At 33.7% G+C, this 18,653-nt stretch overlaps 1 long non-coding RNA gene across 1 annotated transcript in view; it reads right to left on the reverse strand.

Annotated features, from left to right (window-relative positions):
* Positions 1-3,310: 3,310 nt before the first annotated feature.
* Positions 3,311-18,653, reverse strand: part of LOC145683260 (uncharacterized) — a 29,872-nt gene continuing 14,529 nt past the window's right edge. The window contains exons 4-5 of the long non-coding RNA XR_014130986.1: positions 17,860-17,875; positions 3,311-3,465 (exon numbers count right to left, since the gene is read on the reverse strand). This is a non-coding gene — a long non-coding RNA (uncharacterized LOC145683260). The remainder of the gene's footprint in view (positions 3,466-17,859; positions 17,876-18,653) is intronic.

The following is an 18,653-nucleotide window of genomic DNA, read 5'->3' on the forward strand; positions in this document are numbered from 1 at the left end:
TCAAAAATCGCTACTGGCGTCCATGACTCGTACTCAGTCTATATATACCCTATGCTAAAAAGAAACAGGGCATTGATTATGGGTCCTTACAGTTAAATTTTTTTAAGTCCAACTTTAGGTATCTTCGGAAGTGGCAACCAAAATATATCATGTTATTCCCGTAACGCAATCTTCCTAAACTGAAACAACAGTGAAGATGACATTCTGAATATCTACAATGAATGGTTAATGAACTCAGAAAATAAATAAATAAATCTGATAAATTTGCAAACCTTTTTTCCAAGTCCTTAATGTTAGTTTTCAACTTTATTCAAAATCGTGAAATTCCTGCTCATTATTATTTCGGTTAGAGAAAGAATTAAACGTCACCATATTTTGTATTAATTATCCAGGATTCATGAGTATCCGTAATGCTTTGACAACCGAAGCAAGAAATTGACATCGGAAGAACATGTATACATTTAATATTTTATGTTATATTTGCTTTACGTGCTTTATGAGTACAGTAACTCTGGTAATGAGACAACATGCATTCATCACAATTTCTTTGAAAGAAATTACAACCGAACAGAATTTTGAGTGTCGAAGACAAGGCAAAAGAGTTCGACCATTTTAACGTTGTAGTTTAATGATTCCTAGTTATTGTTATGCATCGCGAATATGTATACCTAGGTATAATGCTCGCCAATCAATCAATAAACAAAATAATTTAGAAATGATATATAAAGTTCATATTTAGATTTCATAATATATTTTTCATAATATCTCTTTTTATAACTTTTGAAAAGAATTACTATATTATTAGCACATGCATACAAATATATAAAAACACCAGTACAAATTTCAGAGAACAAATTGGTAATAATATATGAAAAGATAAACATTGAACAAATAACATACTAACAGGACAAACCGATGCTGTAACAAAGCGATTGGGTTAGGACAATATTATCAAAATAGACTATGAAATTAGAAAATATTTAAAAATTCATATACAACATTCTCCAGCAGCGCAACGAGTACCTAGAAATTGCTTGGTTGTTCTATCTTTAAGCTGACTTTGCTGGCTTGCAAATAGAAGAAGCGATTCCGGATATAAGATTGTCTATAAAACATTACTATTTCCGGATTTATGTTCTAACATACTTGTTCTATTGTTGCTAATACCAAAGTAGTATGATTATACAAAAGCCATGCATAGATCAGGCATACAATCAAATGTACCACACATTCCTTAATCAAAGTGAACTGAGTGCACAAATGTAGGGTTCAATACTTTCCATAGCCACATAGAGACGCGTACAGCTTCAGCAACATAACATGTTAGATTCCACGTGTAAGATTGATTACTACAGGAATAACATTTCATCACTGTATAAAAGTTTTTCCATCACTGTGTCCAAGTATATTAATTTTACACAAAACATGAAGGCCTGTCTTCAGACAGTTCATATCTGGAATAGAAAAGTCTGTAAGTGTGATATATGAATGAAATCTATGATGTATATGTATAAAAGTAGTAGGGATAGATTCGTCACTGATTGGTCTTTTTGAATCGCGTTACGATTCTGATTCCTTCTTAGAGTTCACGTGGTCTTAGGCAATGCCCCGCAGGAATTTCGCAGTTAAATATCACATAGTAGAGCCATGGCTGTATAATTTTTGAATCAGGACCTATGGTTAAAGGTTCATGGCCACGGTTTATGGTATCAGGGAGCAACTCTTTTATAGTTTATACATTATCTTGTTCCTTATTTACGTGGTAAAATGCTTAAAAACAATTTTTGAAAGTATTTTACATATTGTATCACCTTTTATGAATCTTTGTTACACTGTGAATGAGCACCAGTGTGATCCTCATAAGACAAGGATACAATGGATCGCCTTCTATAAGTTCGGAAGGGCGAACACTATAAATTTTGGAATCATCCGAAAACAAAATTTATCAAGATATTATAGGACTATAATATCTATCCCTAAATGTTCGTTAGTTTTTTCTTGTTCCCTTTTATGAGTAAAATGCTTGTCTTTCGTATGGTTTTGATATGTTTCAACAAGTTCCTATAGGACCTTATATTATTCCCAGGTTATTATCAAATAATATTCGTACATATCAACGGTGTAGTATATATATTAACATAGTAAACATTTCCAAGTTATTATTACAAGGGGAGACTCTGAGTTAAATTTCCAGTGGTAGTTTGAGAGTCTTGATTTGATTTTGAATGCGAGCTTTCTTTATTTTGGATGCCAACAATCATGAGATGAGTCTAGGTCAAATGACTTACTACTAGCGACTATTACGAACGTTAATTTATCCCAATATACTTCACAACGCAAAATCGGTGAACCGTTATTCAATTAGATTCCGTTGAGCATCATAATTCTCAAAATGACTAACGGTACCTTAAATTATGGTATAAACAGACGTTTTAAATTTGCCATATCATCCGCTAATATGATAAATCAATGTACCCGACATGCCATAGAGCAGATTACTGTAATCGTGAATGTCGTCCATACAATATCAATTCATTATAACTAGAAAAATACTATTTTAATAAATAGATGCAGTCCTTTGTCCTACGTAACTTCTTTCCCATTTTTGAACAATATTATAGACATGACATAAGGAAAGTTAGACGTGTCACTGAGCCTTTAATTATTTTTTACGCATCGCACACAACTTTTATTAAATTAGCAGCAAACAAATTAAAATAACAGTAATATTGTTTCCACGCGGCGGTGTCGATTCTACATACTTTTCTCAGCAAAGAACCAACCATCCTGTAATCATGGTATTACTTGATTTTGATATAATGGAAAATTTATACTTTTCTGAGTATAAACAAGCTAGGTGTTGTTCTCTTTGAAGAAGAGAATACATGCACGTATTCTCGGAATACAGAAGAATAGAGTTAGTTACATGTGTCTTTATATCCGGTCAACACAAGAGAACTCCCTGATACAGAAAATGGTAAGAAATGATTTTACAAATCCAATGAATTCTTACATTTGTTAACGTCTGCCGACAATGAGACGCCAATGGACTCTTGGAATAATGGTTCAAAACAGTGTTTCCTCTCAATAATTTTTACAAACATGTTTCGCTCTAGATCACTTCGAAAACTATAACTATGTATATTATTTATCTACCTAACCCATAACATAAATAAGTACCGTGTTATTCCGGATAGTGATCATTATTACACAAAACTTGTATTATCGTACACAGAGTGATAAAACGTGTTAAACATTAAATAAAAATTACTTTATAAATCGAGAAATAAAATAATTTATTTTTCTCAGGTAGTATCTAATTTATTTCTGCATGCATGATAATAAATGTAACATTGGAAATATGTGCTTCTTAAATGTGCTAGTAGTTGGATTCAGAGGATCATCACTTTCTTTATTTTTTACGTCCAGCTGCCACACCCATGCCCAATCCAACTGCCTGAGCATCTGAAATAAATTCATAATACCAGTAACTGTAGTCATATGAAGATTAGATAATTACTCTATTATAATGAGTAGATATAAGTTAACAAGCTACAGGGGAAAAGGGAAATTGGAGAGATTTGGGTGTAAAAGGAGGTGGGAGTTGATAAAACTATAATAGGTTAAGAACTTTGCGTTTAAATGGACTATAACGTTGTAATTATATATATCAGGTTTAATTTCTAATTTATAGTTTATTACATTAAAAAGGAAAGAGTATATAAATAAATCGGTAGTCCCTTTGTTAAAGATAGCATGACATTATCTCGTATTATCTATGCGTGGCACCTGCTAGGTGACATGTAGCATAAAAACGTAAATAATAAAACGAACAAAATTGTGGAATAAAACGCTAATAATTTTAATCATTCATTGGTTGATCTATCTGTTACACATTGAAGTTATTTTCGTTTTAAAGATTTATGTAAAGTTTTCTTAGAATTATATAAATGTATAGGGGTCCCTGAGGGAGACAAATGTTCACTTTTAATTTTAAGCAAGGCATCTTTAGAAAAATTTCTGTCTCCAATAACTTGTCTTCTCGTATTTGTAAGTCAACTGAAACTGACGAGAAACAAATATATTTGAAACAAAACTTTGTTCCTTGATCTTATTAAATACGATATATACCTACCTTATGTCTCAAATACTTTAAAACTCCTTTTCCCTGGCAATATATTAACAGTTACATGCAGATTTGTAACATAATGTTCCAAGTTCATATGTTTCACGGAAATTTTCAGGATATGTATTTTTGATTTGATTTGATTTGATTTTGATTTGATTTATTTGCGTTCATTTGACCATACAGAGTACACAAATTTGTACATATGGTATAGAACATGTCATTTCACAATAATACATTGGTTAAATACAGAGTTAATAAACACATACAAATAAACTATAAGCATACGATATAAAACTAAATTTTTTACAATAAAAGAAGGAAAAAATAAATATTTGTTATTTAATCTAATGGTTAAAATATATCTACGTACTAAGTTTTATTGCCTTCAGAAATAATAAAGAATTATTCACCTATATACTCATCTACAGAATAATAAGATTTACAAATTAGCATATTTTTAACCTCTCTCAAAAACTTTATATCATCTTTTATGTATTTCAATTCTCTTGGTAATTTATTATATAGCACCGCACCTCTATAAAATGTAGTTTTTTCAAACATACTTGTTCTGTGTGACGGTATTACAAATTTATCACAGTTTCTAGTTTTATATTCATGTACGTCGGCATGCGTTAAGTAGTTATCTATGTTTTTTCTCACTAATTTTAATACCTCATATATATACAAACTCGGTATCGTAAGCAATCTGAGTTCACGAAATTTACTTCTACAACTACTACGAAAATGGGAATGTGTAATGATACGGATTATTTTCTTTTGTAATCTAAATATTGTAAACAAATCATTAGTGACACCCCAGAAGGCAATACCATACTGTACTCGGGAATAAAATGACGCATAATATAATGAAATTAAAGTGTCTAGGTTAAGAACAGAGGAAAGTGTATAAGCCATATAAACAATAGAAGATAAATTTTGGCATAAATTGTTTATATGATGTTTCCATTTAAGTTTGTCGTCTAGGTTTAATCCTAAGAATTTAGTATTTGAAGCACATTCCACATTATTATTATTAATTGTAAACGAAGGTTTAATTGGTGATGAATTAGTTGGGAAAAAATATAAACATTTGGTTTTTTCGGTGTTAATAATTAAGTTGTTGTGGTGTAACCAAGTTTCGAGCTCTCTTGCTGTTATATTTACATTATTTTGCAGCTCAGTTAAATTACTTCCTTTTACAAGTATATTTGTGTCATCTGCATACAGAAATAACTTCCCATGAGTGATATAAAGTGGTAGATCATTAACATATAAAAGAAATAATATTGGTCCTAAGACTGATCCTTGAGGAACTCCTATGTTAACCATAGAAGGTGTTGATCTGTGAGTTTCGATATACAAGTTGTCTTCATTAATGAAATTTATCTCTACAAATTGTTGTCTATTTGTAAGGTAAGTTTGAAACCATTGGTTAGCAACACCCCTTATTCCATATGCATTTAATTTACTTAAGAGTAACGAATGGTTGACACAGTCGAAAGCTTTACTTAAGTCACAAAATATAGATAGTGGGTATGATTTACTTTCTATTGAGTCTACTACTTCTTGCAAGAAATGAAGGGCAGCTGTAGATGTGGATCTATTTTTAAGAAAACCATGTTGCGAGTCAGATAAAACATTGTTACGTTCCAAATGCGTAATTAATCTATTTTTCATTATGGATTCTATAATTTTCGAAAATTTAGAGGAGAGAGCTATTGGTCTGTAATTTTCGCATTTCTTTTTGTCGCCCTTTTTGTGTAATGGTTTTATAAGGGCCCATTTCAGGCTGTCTGGGAATATACCTTGTGAGAATGAGTCATTAATTATGTGAGACAGAGGCTGTGCAATTGCGTGGATACATCTTTTGATTATAAATTCCGGGATGTCATCTGGACCCCTTGATGATCCGTATTTAAAATTCCTTACTACTGATATTATTTCCGAAGGATTTGTTGGAATTATAAATAAAGAACTACTTATTTGATTAATTCGATTAGGGTTATTCTTAATATCATTCGATGGTGTTTGCGATTTAAGTAGGTTAGTAGCTATGTTGCTGAAGTAAGAGTTGAAAAGCTCAACAATAACATGAGGGTCTTTACACTTTTTGCCGTTCGCGAGTTTTATTTCAGTATTTTGAACATGTTGTGGTTTATGATTTGTTTCTTCTTTAATTATTTTCCAGGCCATTTTGGTCTTGTTTTCTGCATTAGAAATTATATTATTATAATAGGACTTTTTGGCTTGTTTTATTACCTTTTTATATATGTTTTTATAATTTTTACAGTAAATCTTAATACTATTATCCTTAGTAGTTTTGCTAAGATGATTTAGTGACTTCATCTTTTTACTACTCACTATTATACCTTGCGTCACCCATTTCTTTTGTTTATTGTTCTTGATTGTAAACGTTGCGTATGGGAAACACTGATCAAATATCAGCTTAAATTTACTGAAAAATATACTAAACTTATCGTTCACCGAATAAGATGATTTTGACATTACACTTGACCAGTCCTCGGATTCAAGATACTTATTAAATTGTAAAATATTGTCTTCACTGAAATTTCTTTTTCTCATTTTTATTATTTTTGAACAGCCAGTTTTTTTGTTTTGTGGATTAACTAACACATTTGCATTGTAAGAGTTCACAGTGGCTATTTGTGCCCGATGATCAGAAAACCCGCTATTGAAAACATTAACGAAGCAATAGAATTTCCTTTTGTTTATAATCACCTGATCGATGGCAGTTTGTGAATTTTCCGTTATTCGCGTTGGTTCATTAACTATTGCTTCTAGATTATGGCTAAGTAGTAATATTTTCAATTGACCATCAATAGAATTTTGGTCTAAAAAATCAATATTTATATCACCCACTACAACTACATCCTTCGTCTTTGTTTCATAATATGAAAGAATATTTTCTAAATTTCTGATAAAAATATTTACATCACTCTCTGGGGTTCTATATATACATATAACTACTACCTTATAAGATAATAATTCAACAATGGATGCCTCAAAATGTTTATCTATGTTTAGGTTTTCAAATTTCGTTACCTTTTTAATTAATACATCTGATCGTGAAAATATACAAGATCCTCCCTGTTTCATATTTGTTCTACAGTAACTTGCAGATAGGTTATAATTAGGAATATTAATAATACCAAGTTCATTTTGTTTTCTCCAATGTTCTGTTAAGCAAATTAGACTAGGTTCCTGCATATTTTTAAATAAAATTTCCAGCATAATTTTCTTTGTTGAGCTAAGCCCTTGTACATTTTGATGAAAAATCTCTAGTTGACTATGTTGAGTAGAGGTTAAGACACTATTGGACTTTTGTTTCGCCATAAAAGAATGATCGGAATCATTATAATGTGCTATAGAGGAAACATGAGTCTCATATGAAGGAGTGACAGTATTATTATTCTTTTGTTTAGGAAATTGGAATTCAGGATTAGCAACGCGAATAATAGTTTTTGGATTTTTTGACCTTTCTTGAGTGCCGGTGAGGTTATTAATACCCTTGTCCGCAATCATAGTATCAATTGTAGAGGCCAATTTCGTATTGAAATAATGACTTTTATTTTTGCCGCCAGCTAGAGTAAAAATATTGCATTCCTGAATTTCAATTTCGATACCATTCAGTTTTTTTGAAGCCTCTTTGATTGTACAGTATGTAGTATCATGCGACAAAGTACATTTTTACCTGCGTTATTTAAATGTAATCCATGGTGTGTAAAATGATACCTTGGAATACGACTGGTGTTTATAAATTCCACATTTTTGAAATTTTTACCTATGCATTCAGCATTTTTATTGAATTCAAAAATTTGCCTATTCAAGGTTCCATTTGGACGATGCGGAAAATCGTATCTATAGGGAACGGTGACCACAACCGAGTTTATTTTTTTCTTATTCAGACATGCTAAAGTAGATTCGAGGGCACATAGTGTTTCTGTTTGTGGGAGATTATTTGTGGGGGATTGTGGAAAATTATTTGTACCAGCAAGGAGAACGACGAAATCATCATCGGTTAAATTTGCAGATAGTTTGTTTATATCTTCACACACTTGTTCAAGTTTGGCATTTGGCTTTACAATGGAACTTACCGATATATTGTTACTGAGGTTTTGGAGTGTAGATGCACAGTTTTTTCCCTGACTGTCGCTTAAGATTAATATGGTCGGTTTTCTGTCAGCTGTTTTAGACCTATCATTGAATTCCTTTCCTTGTCCTTGAAGTCCTTTCAAGATAAACAAACTACATGGCGAGAAAAAATATTAAAAATGTTATTTTTAAATTACTCTTTGTTGAGTGCTACTCCCCTTACTACATTTAAAAGTTATATTCACGCATTTATGTTGGGAATCAGAGGAAACAAATGCTCAAATATAAAGATTTACTAAGTATAAATTCAAATCTATTGTAGACGTATTACCTGTATTAACGATATTCAGCTGTCACAGCTATAAAGAGTAGAATCTGACAAATGAGCATGGCTTAAATATAATTTAGAAATTATATGAACTACTTGGATGCATAACCAAAATTATTCTTGAGCTCAATAAGCATTACGGGCATTAGAAGGTATGTTTGATGAATAAAATCAATGTGCATAATATCTTGGGTAATTCCTCTCTTTTGACCTATTGTTAAATTTTAGCTTCATTAAAACTCGTTTTTTGAACTTTATGTGGATATAAGGCGAGTATGTTTTTAAGATAGGACCATATGTCCTCAATTTTTTTGTGAAGTAGCAACGAAACTGTCTTACTGTTAACACTGATATGGTCTCGAAAAAAAATGAAATGAAATCTTTGAGTTTTACGTCCCACGGTTATGCCGGTTAGGCTAAAGGAGACGGTGATGATGAGTAATGAATGAAACGGTGGAATGAAGAAAGTGGGAGGAAACGGGAGAACCCCGAGAAAACCCACGCACACGGTGTTTGTCCACCACAAAGTTGATATGGTTTCGAGTTACTACAATAGTAGAAAAATGTCAGGACTGTGCCTCGTCTTTTTTCATTTTTATAAAATGAATATATACCTAGGTATATGATCTGAACTATTACGAATGTAAATATGTTAGAGAGGTCCAAACTTTGAATTTAAGTTGTAGCGAGAAACGATAAAATTAATGAAGTGCTTTATTAACTCATGAATTCCTTCATTTCCCTCAAAAGAACTCTTTGAAAAGTTTATTTTTTTTTTCTGTGGTAGAAAATAATTTCAAAAGATTTTAATATCGTCAATATTATATAGGTAAACACTGACAACACTATGATTGAAGCATATCATGTCCTCGATTTTACATATTTTACAAAATTATGATTTATTTGTTCAAGAGGGAAGGTCTTGGCTTTCAAGGGACAGTCGAGACTACTTATAAATAGGTCGTAACATAGGAAGATAATTTTGACGAACACAACACATGGGTATAGTAACTATCAAATAAAATATAGATTCCATGCAATATTATTGAAGTTTATTTTTTCCTGTATACTACAGTTAACACAGTGCTGTCAGTTTAATCATCTAAGGTATAATGGTAACCAAGAAAGTTTTGTCGCTTTTTCTGGAGGTCTGTGTTTCATTGGCTCCCACACCATGAGATGAACGGGAATGGGGATAAGACGAATGTCAGTTCCTGGTGTGGGTATATCCAACATAACACCTGGTTCAGACAGTTCAGTTACACCGTGCACTTGCGTATGCACAGAGTGAAAATGAGACTTCCACAGAGCGTCATAAGGGCTTGTATGCTTTACGAATTCAAACTCGGGTCAAACGCCGCTGCAACAGGGCGAAAGATATTCTAGGCCCTTGATGAGGCTGTCGTGAATACACGGACAGTGCAGTGGTGGTTTATCAAGTTTAAGGAAGCTGACGAAACAGTCGAAAACGCACCACGCGCCGGAAGACCAACAAATGTACAAAATGAAGGTCTTTAGGCACCAATTGAAGCGAACAGTAACCAGACGGCGAGGAACTGGGACTACAAATTAGTGTAAGTGGAGAAACCATTCGGCAGCACCTCCATGAATTACTACAAGTCAGGTCGATGGGTCCCATATCATTTGTCTCCGGACCAGAAGGCGACGCGTGCAGACACTTGTGTTTTTTTTCTTTTGCTATCTCGTCTGAGGAAGAGCCATTTATGGACAGCATATTGAGATGTGATGAGAAGCGAGCCCTGTACGAAGCTCCACAGCGAGTCATCATTGGTCAGCATCACATGAATATGTTCCAGACAGCCAAAACGAGCACTGCATCAGAAGAAGTCCTCCTGTGTGTTTGGTAGACTGCTCGCAGCATCATGCATCGCAAACTGCTACTAGCTGCTCAGAGCATCAATGTAACTGTGTAGTAGTCAGTAGTTAAACCTGTTCAAAAAAAAAAAAAAAAAAAAAACCTCAAAACTCTAGAACCAGTATTTCCGAATCGCAAAAGCATCCTCCAGTTGGAGGACAATTCTAAGCCCTACGTGGCTAGGATGACACGGAAAACCATTCTACGCCTTGAATGGAAAACACTGTATGATCCGCTGCACTCCTCGGACATTGAACAGTCCGACTATCGCCTGTTTCTTTCCTTGGACAATCACCTTAGAGGACGCCAGTTCAAATCCCGAGTAGAGGTGCAAAATGCACTTGATACCTTCTCCGCTCCACCTCCCACCAAGTTCTACCGACATGGAATAAATGGCCTTTCAGAACATTGGCAGGTCTTCTATGCTAATGGGGATTAATCTTCAGGAACGTTTTAGGAATTCGAAGGTGGTGGATGAAAAAGCGACAAAACATTCTTAATTACCTTTATATAATCTTGAAATACACCTTTCATACTACTTTCTTCAAATTTTTGAATCTGCTTTCTGTGATTCCTTGAATTTCCTGAATGTCATAGACTTATCTCTTCTTATTTACTGTTTCTTTCTCTTTTATCATGTTCTTATTGTTTATGCAAGCTTGTGCTTTTCTGATTGGAGTACTTGATGCTAATGGCACATCAGTAGATTTGCATGATGACCTTGCTGCAGAAACCCGATTGTCAGTGTTCGAAAGATGGTCTGATAACTCATGTGAGGGAACATCCTGTGGTCGATTGGTGAATCAGGAGGAGTATTCCCCACAGCCGAAATCTCAGTTTTCAAACTTTGTTTCTGCCTTTCACTACAACTCTTTCAAGACTCACGTCATTTCTGTCTTTGTGTTCTCGCTTCTAGTTCTGTCATATCATTTGTCTTTTTCAATTTACTGGTTTCCCTTCTACATGCAGTTCGTTTTCTTTCATATGCTCTTTTAGCGACAAGTTCTGCTGGATTTAGTCTGATGTCTCATTGCGTTCTTTTCTTTATGCATTCTTTCTCTTTTATTTATCAGACAGTTGTTACAATTTACACTTGGTAGTCGAACAATCTAATAACCAACGAATGTAAGATTTTTCTTCAATTTGAATAATGTAAAATAGTGAAAATTAACCGTCTCGGTATCAAGGAATATTTCAAATTATCGTGTACTTTGCAATCAAAAGTCAGGAGTACATTCAAAAGTTAGCCATTTCCAGAGAGATAAAGAAAATAACTAACTAATTATGTTGTTTAATGCAAAAATTAATCTGAACCGTTTGTTACATCATTTTACTGTATGAAATTCAGTTCTTGTTTAAAGAGTAGAATGCCGATCTAATAGATGGAATCATATAACTATATGATTATCCACATCACTTTTTATCTGGCTTTGAATCTTCGCAATTGGTCATAAATTTTGGCGGGATTAGACTTTCGTGTCCTTTTCAGTAGCGAGGCTATATGAGACGTGGACTTCCGTAGTCCAAACTTCCGTAATCATTCAAATACTCTCCCACTGGGAATCAAAACTGGAACCCCGAACACCATCCTAATAATTGGAAGCAAGTAGTGCGAAATGTATCTATTGCCTAAATTGGGAGTACATGAACATTGTTACAAGTGTTTTCATCTTAATGCCCTTTTCGTATCGGTGCTTTATATTTCTCTCATCCAAACTTTAAACCAAAGGCAAGGCCGTCCGCTAGTAGTCAGGACCAGAGATGGTCATTTTTTCTAACCCTCCCTCACCCACATCCTCAATTGACGCCCCTCACCCTCCATTGACGCCCTCCCCTCACCCTCCCTTACACTTACCCTCCATTGACGCCCTCACACTCATCCTCCATTGACGCCCTCCCCTCACCCTCCCTCACACTCACCCTCCATTGACGCCCTCCCCTCACCCTCCCTCACACTTACCCTCCATTGACGCCCTCACACTCATCCTCCATTGACGCCCTCCCCTCACCCTCCCTCACACTCACCCTCCATTACTTTATCGCCCTCACCCTCCAACGCCCTCACCCTCAATTACTAAAATGAGGGTGAGGTGAGGTTGAGGGCGGCCCTCATGATGGCAAAATGAAGGAGGATGATAATTATTTGATAATTAAATATCAAGTTATTTATTGCGGCTTGCAGCTTTGTACTTTTCTTATATATATTTTTCTCTTACTTAGAAGAAGAAATAAAACTTTTCCTTAGTTACAATTTCAGAATGAATGAATATATGAATATTTATTAGTTTCTCTTCTGAACGAATATATGAAAAACAATATTATTTCCTGAGAACCTCTAGTATTTTTAATGGGTTACTTTCGTTAAACTTTGAAATTTTCGGTAGCCAAAAACTTGCAGTAGATATTTTTTTTATATATTTCGTAATTATTATTTCTATAAAGTGAAAATATATAAATATATAAATATAGAAAAGTAATAAAGCTATGAAAAACATCTTGTCTTCGTGCATGAAAAGCGTATGAAACTGATGTAATATTGATATGACGATTTTCTGTGATGACGATTAATTCTTAAAAAAAAAAATAATTACATTTTCTAACATATTTTCCAGAAATGAAGAATTGCAAGATAATTAATTTTATGAACCCTTACCCTCGCCCTCACCCTCGCATCCCTCACACTCACCCTCCCTCACACACCCTCGATTGACGCCCTCACACTCACCCTCAATTACTTTATCGCCCTCACCCTCCAACGCCCTTACCCTCAACTACTAAAATGAGGGTGAGGTGAGGGTGAGGGTGGCCCTCATGAGGGCGAAAAGGAAGGGAGGATGATCATCTCTGGTCAGGACTGTCCCCATCATAGGTTGTCCGAAAAGTGGATGGTCTTCATGAGAACGGTCCATTTTAGCATAAGACTGTTGTATATATTTTAGTTGAAACATCGTTTTCACTACGCCAATAGCTACCGCTACAAAGAGCGATATCATGGAGAAACCTGTACAAGAGTACTAAATTTTGCTGTGAAAACACTTAAATCGGACTTGACAGCAATAAAATCACGCATGAAACTTCCAACATAAGTTTCTACTTATTTGAAAGGAGCCACTTTTTTCACACAAGTATATCTTATACGCTGCCATCTTTGCTGACATACATGATGTGCTTTCGACTGCTATCAGCACCAACTAGTAGCGTTTAATTGAACAATAAATAAAGGGACGGCTTTGACATCGTTTGTTGGTAACAAAAAAAAAAAAAAACTATAACTAAAGCTTAAATATAAAAAAGTTATTTAAGACTGTAAGGAAAAAAATAAACAAGCAACTTAAACAGTATATATAAAGAATAAATATTTTTGCCAACTCAAAGATTGCCGTACAGGATACTCTTGTACTTGAAAATTAACTCGAGGGAAAGGGGATGGTCATAATATATTAATGTCTTGTTTTTCATTCAAATACCAAATCTTGTTTTAAATACAATTACTTGCAATGCGTTTTGTAGGTAACCATATACCCCGTCCAGGAGAAAAGAATCAAGAACACTCTCCTCATATGCATCTCAAAATTGTCAAGTGGCTCCGCGTAGCCTAGTCACTAACGCTTTCGCCTTCGGTGCGAGCGGTCCCTGGTGCGATTCCCGGTGAGGTTACTGAGTCGAGAAAGTGTAAAACGCTTTTTTCAGGCCAGCCACCCTGAATGAGGTTTTCCTGGGTTTTCCTCTTTCATAGCAGACAAATACTGGGGTGGTACCTTACTTAGGTCCCAGGCCGCTTCCTTCCTTCCCCAATCCTTTCTTCCTTCCCTTTCCCCGGATAGTGTGCTCCCCGAGGAACGTCATCCCTCAAAGCGTGACGAGCTCCATGGCTTTAGATGCTGAATGCCCAGAAATCTAAATCCTAAATCCTAATTAAAATTTTTAAGTGTCTCAAATGTTTAAAGTACTGAGGAATTACCCTCGTAATTATGAATTTGGCATATTTAAATCGTCAGGCAGTTAACAAGGCAAAATTCTATCCTTGTAAACTGACTTGGGACTGTCATTTGAGCGTATTGGCTAGCTCTGCTTATTTTGTTCTTCATCTTTATACTATTAATAATAATATTATTAAGGAAGAACGTGATGATCGAACTATACTAAACGGGCGAGTAACAGCGGAATATGATAATGAAATCTATGAGGCCTCAATAGTAAAATCGTAACATGAACATGTTTATAGCAAGACCGTGCGACTTGCCACATAGTTAACCAGACTATGCGGAATATTTTCCAAATGCGTTAAATGAAGAATTCAATGTCGATGCCAACTCCCCGCACGCATTATGTAATCTCTTCCCCACTGGAATTTGTTATATGGGTTTTGCTCAAGTTCCAGGTCTATGAGATTAATCTTAAATAAATTCTTAAACTTGAAGATAATAGAATCATGAAAAATGGTATTACAATATTACCGAACCACATGTGTTCAAATGTTGTAAAAACACAAAAAAAAAAGAAAAAAAGGTCTCCAGAATTCCTTCCACTAATGGAAGCACGATAACACAAATCAACGATGTTGTAACCAAAACACAGTTAATTAATTTATTTCTACTACAGTAATAATAATAATAATAATAATAATAATAATAATAATAATAATAATAATAATAATAATAATAATAATAATAATAATATGTTTGTAATGTTTGATAGCCGTAAATATAAAACAGTCCTGAATTTCAAGACATTAATTTAGTATATAATGATTTCGAGTCTGAAACGCTACATACTTAGTTATGAAATATTCTACGCTTTGCGTACAATCTCGAGGTTAAGTATTTAAAATTCCTCAACTTTGACTGAAAGAATCTAACCTGATTTACAATAAAAGTCAGAATGATCATTATATTACTCTGAACTTTTGTACTATCATACAGTCCCTGTCATATAACGATAGTTTTCGTAATTCTAGTCACATTATTCCACTAGCTTGCTTGGATAGTTTAGAGTCTTACATTCCCTTAAATAACCAGGTTATATGAGTTTTAGCATACCCAAATGATGTGAACTTTCACAGGGAAATACTTTAGAATCTCCCACGTTGCATACTCGTTCGCTAATCATTTAGGGACGAAGGACTCCTCACTTTGATTTCCACTAACGTTTATTCATCCACCAGTGTGTGGACCGTTGCGTTGCTGCAGAAATTATGTATAAACACCATTGTCTGTCCTTTACGACGTCAGCGTCAAAAAGCTGCAATTCCATTGTGATATCTTTATGGTTCGACGGAAATGAAGATCCGGTTATCCTAACGTTCATTTGTTACGACTAAACTTGTTACTGCAAATCAGTCTGAATTAATGCTAGTAGTTGTGCATTCTCTTTTTAGGTATATTACTTCCAAAATCACTTTACAAGACTGCAGGCTTCTATTCTACGCAATGCAATGTCAATTTATGAGAAGCATCGCTAGTGTCGTTCGATCTTATTCCTCCACCAAAAAAAAAAAAAAAAAAAAAAAAATTAAAAAAAATAAAAAAATCATATATTGTGAATTTGACGTCGATGTCTCAGTGTTTGATTGTCCAAGTTTGTTGTGTTAGCTTATCCCTATAAGTGGCTTTCTATCACCCAAATCATTTAATAAATAACTGTCTTGAGTGAGCTTTACTTGTCTTAACATTGAAATTGTAATCATTCTTACACAATATTCTTTGGTACATATCTGAAGAGCTTTCAATCATTTGATATTATTGCTATCTATTTTAACAAACACCAGAATTTATTAACCGAATCAACATACCTGCAGGCCCGGGGCTAGGGGGGCCTGTCCCCCCTAGACCTTAACACAAAATGCTATTATTAATACAAAACACACAACTTAGCTATGTGTAAGAGAATTTTTAATGACTTGGTCCTCCTAACATACTCATGGCCCCCCAAACCTTTGTGGCTGGTTGCGGGCCTGTATACCTGTATTGTATACAGGTGTATACTTACGTTTGTCTCAATCTGCAATAAATTTTTAGAGCATTCTGTTTCTTTGGATTTTAATGTATAACACATCGCTTCCTCTTCTTGTTGTGCCAATACATAAGATTAAATTTGGAATGATTGATTTTGTATTTCTAGTTTCAGTTGAAAATTGTTAATCAAGACTGGTAACGTCTAATTTGTATTGATTTAGTTAAAAAATATGTCAGTTCAATTACAGTATCCAGCTATGTTAGTTATTGTGATTGAAGTGTATTTTGCCAAAAGTAGGATGTTACTAAGTGGGTGGATACTAGTGTAAGGGATGAGTTCTAAATCAGGTTACTATATTATATATTCGTGGAGAGTTCTATGAACTTTATTGAAAATTTAGAAAGAATAAGAAGATGGATTAGATTCAGAGACCATTCTTATTCTTATTATTTTTCTGATTTCATGCTTGCATGTAAAGATGATTTTTACCTAAGTTTTAATTGTATAATATAGGTACACATGCGTAGTTTAAGATTAAATTGTTTTATGATTATTTACTGTATTTGAGAAGTTATGTCACACTAGTCACTTTTAAATTTAAGTTGCTTATAATTTAAAATATTTTCAGTGACCAAAGTAGTTTGTATAACAAGTAAAAACATAATAAGCTACTTCCTATTTTATTGTCAGATATTTCTAGTTTCTCTGCATAATATTTCATCTTATATTTTATCAATGGGATTTTTATGGAGTGTAATAAACTTGTCTCTAATGTTGATGTGCATGTCAGTATTTGGAATCGATAAATTAGTGTTAAACGAAACACTAGCTTCAAAGTTTGAACTGATCAAGTTAGCACTGATGTTCAAAGTTTGGAACATATTAATCAAAATTTTAACTTGAAAATTTTCTCAGGAGTTGTATGCAATAACCCATACAGATATGGTACCGACCATAATATTCTATTACTATTAATGTTATATTATTTAACTAATTACTCGAAGAGTACAGGCACAAACAAAACTACCAAACCACAGTTTTTGTTCACTGTAATTGTCAGGATATATTTACATTGATGTTTCATAGTTAATTTACAATTTACAATTTTTTTTGCTATATTGGAGCATATATTTGTAAATTGACACATTCTGAAGTCATAGTTTACTTAATTGGTAGTCAGTGAGAAATTGAAGTACTAGATAGCCTGACGTCAATAAAACAGAAGTGTTACAAGGAAACAAGAAAATAAATAGCATAGTCAATGATTTTGTAGATATGCTTGTTATACATCAAAGAGTGTAAGTAATATGCCATTATAATATCAATGTTAGTTCCGACTCTACTTTCATCAATCTGTGTTTCTCTTCGTTTCATTTCTAAGTCAAATATAACCAGTTGGAACTTACTAGTCTAGAGGCCAATATATGCAACTACTGCCATTAAGAATTTTATACTCACCAGTTACAGCACTTATCTGGAAAATAAAACAGAAATAAGTAAAACTAAAATATGTCAATACAGCATTCATTTTCTAGAAAATAGTAGTTTATTTCTGTTTGTCGGTACTTTTTCGAAAGAAGTTGAGAAATAATTCTTTACCACTTTTTTAAATTTAGAAATGCCCGGAAATAAAGCACATTATCAAATGCAAAATGTTATATGCTATTGTACAAGGGATGATTTGGTTTACAGGTTTGCATGATCTCAAATTTTTAATTATACTGATTTTTGTTTATCTTTTCTGATCATTAAAATGTCGAGTATTCAAGTGGAGAAACGGACCATTTTCGCAAATTCTTTTTTTAGTCGGTATTTTAAAGCCTCCTAAGCTTTCAATGATATTTGTGCTGAATATGGAGAAGAAAAAGTGCTAAGAAGTATCATTTGTCGTTTAATTTCTTTCAATCGCACACTTGTCGACCAATTCAGTTAATTAAAGGACGTTTGAATCAATTTCTTCACAAAATTTCACGTTAAACGACGAGAGAATTACCACAGCGGATTTTCTTCATTTAAAAATAGTATGGCGAATCTTTCTTGCTAAGTGATTGTTGTCCAGCATCTCGTCCTTACGAAGCGAGAAATAGAATGGTTCAGCCCAGACAAGCAACCAACTACGCGAGTAGTACTAGCATATATTCCCCCAACACGATAAAAATTGCATAGTACAACTAAGACGTAATTCATGATGAATTACTTGAGAGTAACCTAACATTATGTGCGGAGTCTTCATTCAGCATCATCATAGACTA

The sequence above is a fragment of the Thermobia domestica genome, chromosome 4 (assembly GCF_964235325.1).
Source record: "Thermobia domestica chromosome 4, izTheDome1.hap1.1, whole genome shotgun sequence".
Taxonomy (NCBI): Eukaryota; Metazoa; Arthropoda; class Insecta; order Zygentoma; family Lepismatidae; genus Thermobia; species Thermobia domestica.